At 37.8% G+C, this 8,699-nt stretch overlaps 1 protein-coding gene across 7 annotated transcripts in view; it reads left to right on the top strand.

Moving 5' to 3' along the window:
- Nucleotides 1-8,699, top strand: part of RBMS2 (RNA binding motif single stranded interacting protein 2) — a 103,377-nt gene that overhangs the window by 790 nt on the left and 93,888 nt on the right. For 2 of the 7 annotated variants that reach the window (XM_086400554.1, XM_086400557.1), the window contains exons 2-3: nt 650-730; nt 3,304-3,408. The exons of 2 other annotated variants lie outside the window; for them this stretch is intronic. The gene's annotated coding sequence lies outside the window, so the exon portion shown is untranslated. The remainder of the gene's footprint in view (nt 1-649; nt 731-3,303; nt 3,409-8,699) is intronic. 3 more of the 7 variants (XM_086400558.1, XM_086400556.1, XM_086400559.1) reach the window with 2 other exon arrangements.

Below are 8,699 nucleotides of genomic sequence, written 5' to 3'. Positions count from 1 at the left end.
TAAGATTTTCTTTGACTCAGATAACCCCCCTAATAGGTTCCAGTCTCTGACCTCAAGGCCCTCTCCACCATGCAGCCCTTACCAAAATTAACCATTGAATTATCCCAGGAAATGACCTCTTTCCTGAAGGAAGATTTGTGTGGGGACAGTATGATACAATACTAAGAGTTGGCTAGAGGCTTACTGTATCACAGAATGTCACTAGCTTTCCTTTTTGTTTTTGGATTAAAATGAGCAACAAGGATAACTTGGGAAAAGAAATATCAAAACCATACACTGGTATGTTCTGTGGAAAGGCAGTTCTCCTTTGGCTTGGTTAAGGTTGGAATGTTATTTAGTTTAAAACCAAGTAGAGTGACCTTTCTTTTGTTTTGGTTTGTTTTTCTCTGCTGTAGTCATTCCTTAACTGCCCTATCCCTTCTCCTGTAGGTAGGACTCTAATTCAGGGACTCCAGCATACCCTGGCTGCCTTATTAATGGATTTGCCCATTACTTCTTTTTTTATTATTATTTTTAATTGGAGGATAATTGCTTTACAGTGTTGCCTATTGATTCTTTAAGAAAGTTCTGGGACTTAATACTTGGTGTAAACTTGAGCCAGCATTGATTTTTCCAAATGTAGTAGGCTAATCGTATCCTTATTTCACAGGAATGTTATTTCTCTGAAGCTTTTTGAGCTGTCAAGAAACAGATGACATGTATCAGGGCATTTCTAAGCATTACCCAGAAGGTATTTGCTTCTTTTTATTTCCTAGCCCCTGCTCTTTTGAATTAGCTTTAATTATAATCAGTAATAAGTTCCTCACTCTCTTTTCCCCCAGTTCTCTCAGATAGTGGGAACTGGTTGGGCAGTGAAAAAAGTCTATGGGTAGAAGGGGAGGTTCTTTTCATAGAGACTTTGGACTCTGCATAGAGTTGTTTGACTTTTGGACTGATTCTTCCGTTATAGCATAGCTGCTTTTGCATGAGGATGACCGGTGACTTGAGAAGCCTACAGCATTTAAGAAGATACAAGTTTGTCATCCTAGGTGGTTAGAGTTTAGCAGTGTCAAGTTCTTTTTCTGTTTCTGATTGGAAAAGGTCCTATCTAGTTGAATCTTTGCAGAAGTACTCGCCAACTGTGACATGGCCAGCTAGATCTGACTTTTCACAAGTGAAGGAAAACTCTTTCAGCTATCTCTAATAGTAGATTTTTAGGTCAGTCCCTGGTTGTGCTAAAGTTTTGTGGTATATGGAGGAGGATTTCGAGTTTTTAAAATCAGAAAAGCTGCATCTTCTGTGGTACAAAATTAGAAACTTGATGCTTATGTTTGGAGGATGTTTATTTGTTATGATTTAGAGGCTCACATTTGTTCTACTCTTAGACTGTAGTTAGAATCTCAGTCCAAGTGAAAGATTATTTCATATAAGTTATTTTATCATTAGTGTTTGTTTTGCTAATGTTGCGTTCAGTTCAGTCGCTCAGTTGTGTCTGACTCTTTTCGACCCCATGGACTGCAGCACCCAAGTCTTCCCTGTCCATCACCAACTCCTGGAGCTTACTCAAATTCATGTCCATCCAGTCGGTGATGCCATCCAACCATCTCATCCTCTGTCGTCCCCTTCTCCTCCCGCTTCAATTTTTCCCAGCATCAGGGTCTTTTCCAATGAGTCGGTTCTTTGCATGAGGTGACCAAGGATTGGAGTTTCAGCTTCCACATCAGTCCTTCCAATGAATATTCAGGACTGATTTCCTATAGGATTGACTGGTTTGATCTCCTTGCATCCAGGGGACTCCCAAGGGTCTTCTCCAACACGACAGTTAAAAAGCATCAGTTATTTGGCACTCAACTTTCTTTATAGTCCAACTCTCACATCCATACATGGCTACTGGAAGAACCATAGCTTTGACTGGACGGATCTTTGTTGGCAAAGTAATGTCTCTGCTTTTTAATATGCTGTCTAGGTTGGTCATAGCGTTTCTTCCAAGGAGCAAACATCTTTTAATTTCATGGCTGCTGATGTTGCTATTGGTGTACATCCCTTCCTGACTTAGTTTCTCCATTTGTAACATAATATTGTCTTTTACTGGATAAAATACAAGTACTGGGAACTCTGACATATTCATGGAATGAATTGAAAATGATTATGTATCTTTTTTACTGTACATCTTGGAGAACCTTCCAAATCAGTATATACTGTGCTCTCTTTTATGGCTATGTAGTATTCCATTGTCTAGATATATCATTATTATTTTGAAAGTCCCTTATTGGTGAATTTTTGTGTTTTCCCTTTTCTATTATTATTAGAAGGACTTCATTTCCTGGTTTGTTTGGGACAGTCTCATCTATGCCATTTGTCCCAGTTTAAATATTAACAGTGCCCTCGTTTTTTTAAAGGGTCCTGATTGGGACGAAACAATATGTTTTATGGTTACGTTAGCTATTACAGGGAGAAGGCAATGGCACCCCACTCTAGTTCTCTTGCCTGGAAAAATCCTATGGATGGTGAAGCCTGGTAGGCTGCAGTCCATGGGGTCGCTAAGAGTCGGACGCTACTGAGCGACTTCACTTTCACTTTTCACTTTCATGCATTGGAGAAGGAAATGGCAACCTACTCCAGTGTTCTTGCCTGGAGAATCCCAGGGACGGGGGAGCCTGGTGGGCTTCCGTCTATGGGGTCGCACAGAGTGGGACACGACTGAAGCGACTTAGCAGCAGCAGCAGCAGTAGCTATTACAATGCTGCAGTGAATACGAATGAATACCTTTTTATTTTGCAGGTTTGCAAATATAACTGAGTTAAATCCTAGAGGTAGAATTGCTGAGTCAAAAGGTATATACATTTGCAATTTTGATAGATGTTGCCCTGTTGCCTTCCATATTGGTAACACAGTCTCACCAGTAATCAGGAGAGTACTTGTTTTTCCACTTTTACTTCAGTTCATTATCACTTAAAAAAAAAATGTTTCTTTCCAATAGGTGTAAAATGGTATCTCAGTGTTGTTTTTATTTTACTTTTTAAAAATTACAAATGAGGTTGAGCATCTTTATGTGTTTAAGAGCATTTTGTGTTTCCTTTTTTATGAATTACATGTTTTTCCATGTTTTTGTTGATTATTAGAGTTTTGGTGTTTAGCCTTTTGTGAAATGAGTTCCATACATCCCTCTACCTCCCAAATCATTTGACTTTTGGTTTTCCATTTGTAGTTTCCCATATGGGAATTTTTAATCTTTATGTAGTCAGATTGCTCCATTTGTATCTTCTACTCAATGACTTATTATTCATCAATAAATATGTAATCTTTGATTTCCTCATCCTTCAGATCCTCTGTGTGTGTGTATGTGTTAGTCGCTTAGTCGTGTCGGACTCTTTGTGACCTCGTGGACTGTGTAGCCTGGCAGGCTCCTCTGTCTGTGAAATTCTCCAGGTAAGAATACTGGAATGGGTTGCCATTTCCTTCTCCATAATAAGTCTCAAAACTGTTACTTCTCCCCATTCCCATTGCCACTATTCTAGTTAAGTTTCTTAATTTTGGTCTCCCTCCCATCAGTTTCACTCACTTCCAATCTGTTCTTTACAGCATAGCCACAAGTGACCTTTGAGAAATGCAAATCTGATTGTGTTTTGTTTTTATAGAACCCACTGCTGGTTTCCCAAATCTAGCATAAATTAAAGTATAGTAAAAAAAAAAAAAGGGGGGGGGGAATGTTTTCTCATGAGAGATGTGGACACTTAGCAAATGTAGCGAGCTCTTAATTGTGGGGAAAATAAGAATAAGAATAGCTAGAGAAGAATGTACAGTTCAGGGAAGGGGCTTTTGTTTGTTTTGAATATTTGTATTTTTGTTTTGTCTTTTTAAGAAAACTATCATCTCAGTATGCAGAGGAGGAAAGGCAGTAGAGATGAAAAGGTTGCAGATAGGAGGTAAATATTATATGCTGAGATTATAGGAAGAAGTGAGGTAGAAAGCTTGACCGGTAAGTACTTAGAACAGCTATTGTAGAGCTAAGGGAAGGCACTAACTAGAATCTTCTGGAGTGTTGGGAAATATCTAAGAGCATGTTGAGATGAGAAGTTTGCAGTTTAAACATTTTATACAGAAAAAATATATAGACAGTTTATGTGGGAGTGCTGTGAAACTTTCAGAGGACAGATAATCCCAATCTTAATTTGCTTTGTTCCACAAAAGAGAAAAGGAAGAAAAACTTTACAACCTGCTTTGTTAAATTACCATATACTTTAAAACCCAAACCAGACAAGAACAGTTTAGGAAAACTACTTTTAAAGACATAGATGCAAAAATCATACATTTTTGTAATCAAGAAATTTTTATCCCAGGAATGCTAGAATGGTTTAATACTAGCAAATGTGCATAATTATCAAATCAGTAGATTAAGATAGAAAATCTATTTGATCCTCCAGATCATTGCAGAAGAAATATTTGGTAAAATTAAATATCTGTTCATCTTGAAAGTTCTTAGTCTACTAGGCAAGGAAAGGAATATCCTGATAAACCTGACAAAAGGTTTATCAGGGAACAGGCCTGGGTTTACTACTTCTGTTAAATATTTTATTGAAAGTCTTATTATTGTCCAGTAAAACAAGAAAAATAAATGGTATAAAGATTATGAGAAAGCAAAATTGTCATTATTCACAAATAATATTTATAAGGAAAATCCAAGTAACAGGTAAATTATTGGGACTAATAAGAGGTCAGCAAGTTGCTAGATAAAAAGATCAGTATCCAGAAATCAGTAGCATTGCTATGTTGAAGTAATAATTACGCCTATTTTTTATGATGGTGTTACACGCTGAGAAGTACATATAAATAAACTTCATATAGAATTAATAAACCTAATAAAAGAATTTTAGGGAGAAATTAGTTAATGGAAAGGTATACTATATATATTAAGCTGGCTCCCATGATACCTACCTCCTGATTTTCATGCCTGTGTATACCTTTCCCCTTAAGTATGAATGGGACCTCTGGTTTGCTCCTAATAAACAGAATACAGCAATCGTTACTTTCCCTGTTGGCTTTCAAGAAGCAAGCTGCCATGTGAGCTGTCCTAAGGAGAAAGCCACATGCTAAGAAACTGAAGGCAGCTCTCAGCCAACACCTAGCAAGAAAGTGAGGCCCTCATCCAAAAGCCTGGAAGGAACTGAATGTTGCCAAGTATCATGTGACAGAGTGGATCCTTCCTGCTTTGAGCCTCAGATGAGAACTCAGCCCTGGCCAACACTGATTGTAGCTTAGCTAAGCCATGCCCAGACAACTGACACATAGAAACTGTGAGATAATAAATATGTGTTGTTATATACCACTAAGTTTACAGTAATATCTTACGTGGTAATAGACAACTAAAGAGGCTTTCCTGGTGGCTCAGATAGTAAAGAATCTGCCTGCAATGCAGGAGACCTGCGTTCGAGTCCTGGGTTGGGGAAATCCCCTGGAGAAGGGAATGGCTACTCACTATAGTATTCTTGCTTGGAGAATTCCATGGACAGAGGAGCCTGGCGGGCTACAGTCCATGGGGTTGCAAAGAGTAGAACATGACTGAGCGAGTAATGGAACACATAGAGTGTTAAATGGAGGGAAACAGAATCAAAAAGATGGAGGCTGTCCCCAAAGTAACATAATCTTAACACAATTCCAATCAAAATCTCAACAGGGTTTTGCACAGAATTTTCATGAATCCTAAAATCTTAGTAGAAAACAAAAGAGAGAAGCCAAGATAATTCTGAAAAAGAGTGAAGAAGTGTCTGGACTTCTCCACCGGATATCAAAACTTTTATAAAGCTATATGGTAATAATGCGATTAACTTTTAAAGAAAATTGCCAGTTTTCTAAAGTGGCTGTACCATTTTACATTCCCACAACCAGTGTATGAGAGCTTTGATTTCTCTACATCCTCATCAGCACTTAATGTCTTTTTGATTGTTGTTGTTTAGTCGATAAATCTTGTCCAGCTGTTTGCAACCCCATGGACTGTAGCCACCAGGCTCCTCTGTCCTTGGGATTTTTCAGGCAAGAAATACAGGAGTGGGTTGCCGTTTTGTTCTCCAAGGGATCTTCCCAACCCAGGGATCGAACCTGCGTCTCCTGCATTGCAGGCGGATTCTTTAGTCCTGAGCCATTCTAATGGGCATATGGTAGTTTCTCATTGTGGTTTTAATTTGCATATCCCTAAAAGCCAATGATTCTGATTTTTTATGTACTTGTTAGTCTTCTAGATGTCTTTGATGAAATGTCTTTGGGCACCACTAGTCTTTTGTACATTTAAAAATTGGATTGTTGTCTTATTATTCAGTTTTAAGAGTTCTTTGTATATTCTAGACACAAGTCTTTTATCAGATGTGTGATTTGCAATATTTTCTTGCAGCTAGTGACTTGTTTTTTTTTTTTCTTCCATTTTTAAAATAGTATCTTTTTAAAGTCAAAAGTTTAAAATTTTAATGAAGTCCAATTTATCATATTTTTCTTTTATGCCATGTGCTTTTGGTGTTGTGTCTGAGAATTTTAGTCCAGAGTCATGAAGATGTTCTCCTGTTTTCTTCTAGGAGACTATAGTTTTAGCTTTTTCATTTAATTCTGTGATCCATTTCGAATTAATATTTGTGAATAGTGTGATTTAAGGATCTCAGTTTTCTTTTTGCATGTGGATATCCAATTATTCCAGCACTGTTTGTGGAAACCTTTTTTGAGAATTAGTTGGCCACTAATATAAGGGTTTCCTTCTGGTCTCTCAATTCTGTTCCATTGATCTACATTCCTATCCTTATAACAATACCACATTCTCTTGAGTATTTTAACTTTCTTGTAAGTTTTGAATTCAGTGTAAATCTTTAAACTTCTTTCTTTTTCAAAATTATTTTGGTTATCCTAGGTCCTTTGCAGCTTCACCAGCTTATCAACTTCTGCAAAGAAGCCTACTAGGATTTTGACATTGAAACTATATATTAATTTAGTAGAAATTATCATCTTAACAATTACTTCTTTAATTTTTCTCAGCAATGTTTTATACTTTTCAGTGTATAAATTTTACATTTGTTTGATTAAATTTATTTCCATTTAATTCCTTTTGATGTTATTATGAATAGAATTTTCTTAATTTCATTTGAGTCTGTTTATTGCTAGTGTGTAGGAATATAGTTGATTTTTGTATATTGATCTTGTATTCTGTGACCTCACTGGACTCATTTATTAATTCTAGCAGTTTTATTGTAGGTTCCTTAGGATTTTCTGCACAGACAATTGTGTTTATGAATAAGGATAGCTTTATTTCTTCCATTCCAATCTGGATGCCTTTAAGCTATTTGGTTTTGTTGTTGTTGTTTGCTTGCTTTTTCTTAGGGCATTGTCTAGAACTTCCAGCATAGTGTTGAACAGAAATGGTGAGAGCAGTCACCTTTGCCTTGTTCCTGATTTTAGGGGGAATGCATTCAGTTTTTTAGCATTAAGTTGAAGTTAGCTGAGGAGGTCATGGCAACACACTCCTGTATTCTTGCCTGGAGAATCCATAGACAGAGGAGCGTGGTGGGCTACAGTCCATAGGGTCACACATAGTCGGACACACTGAAGTGACTTAGCATGCATGCATACGTGAAGTTAGCTGTAGGGTTTTTGTATTTATTCTTTGTCTATTAAAATGAAAATTTCTATTATTAGGAGATCATGAATTAGTTATATCATGAATGAGTATTGGATATTGTCAAATGTTATTTCTGCGTTTACAGAGATGATCATGGGGATTTCAGTTCAGTCACTCAGTCGTGTCCCACTCTTTGCAACCCCACGGACTGCAGCACACCAGGATTTCCTGTCCATCACCAACTCCCAGAGGTTACTCAAACTCATGTCCATTGAGTCGGTGATGCCATCCAACCATCTCATCCTCTAACGTCCCCTTCTCCTGCTTTCAATCTTTGCCAGCATCAGGGTCTTTTCCAATGAGTTGGTTCTTCCCATTGAGTGGCCAGAGTATTGTAGTTTTGGCTTCAGCATTGATCTTTCCAATGAATATTCAGGACTTATTTACTTTAGGATGGACTGGTTTGATCTCCTTGAAGTCCAAGGTTCTCTCAAGAGTCTTCTTCAACACCACAGTTCAAAAGCATCAGTTCTTCGGCACTCAGCTTTCTTTAGTCCAGCTCTCACATCCACACATGACTACTGGAAAAACCATAGCTTTGACTGGATGGACCTTTGTTGGCAAAATAAGGTCTCTGCTTTTTAATATGCTGTCTAGGTTGGTCATAGCCTTTCTTCCAAGGAGCAAGCATCTTTTAATTTCATGGCTGCAGTCACTATCTGCAGTGATTTTGGAGCCCCAAAAAATAAAGTCTGTCACTCTTGCCGCTGTTTCCCCATCTATTTGCCATGAAGTGATGGGACTTGATGCCATGATCTTAGTTTTCTGAATGTTGAGTTTTAAGCCAACTTTTTCACTCTTTTCTTCTTTCATTTCTGTCAAGAGGCTCTTTAGTTCCTCTTCACTGCCTTCCATAAGGATGATGTCATCTGCATATCTGAGGTTATTGATATTTTTTCCCAGCAATCTTGATTCCAGCTTGTGCTTCAACCAGCCCAGCCTTTCTCATGATGTACTCTGCGTATAAGTTAAATAAGCAGGGTGACAATACACAGCCTTGACGTACTCTTTTCCCGATATGGAACCAGTCTGTTGTTCTGTGTCCAGTTCTAACTATTGCTTCCTG

This window comes from Bos grunniens, chromosome 5 (assembly GCF_055505025.1).
Source record: "Bos grunniens cultivar Pamir isolate PY7600 chromosome 5, Bosgru_T2T1.0, whole genome shotgun sequence".
Taxonomy (NCBI): Eukaryota; Metazoa; Chordata; class Mammalia; order Artiodactyla; family Bovidae; genus Bos; species Bos grunniens.
Note: the sequence above shows the minus strand (reverse complement) of the source record. Positions and strands in the feature narration are given on the sequence as shown.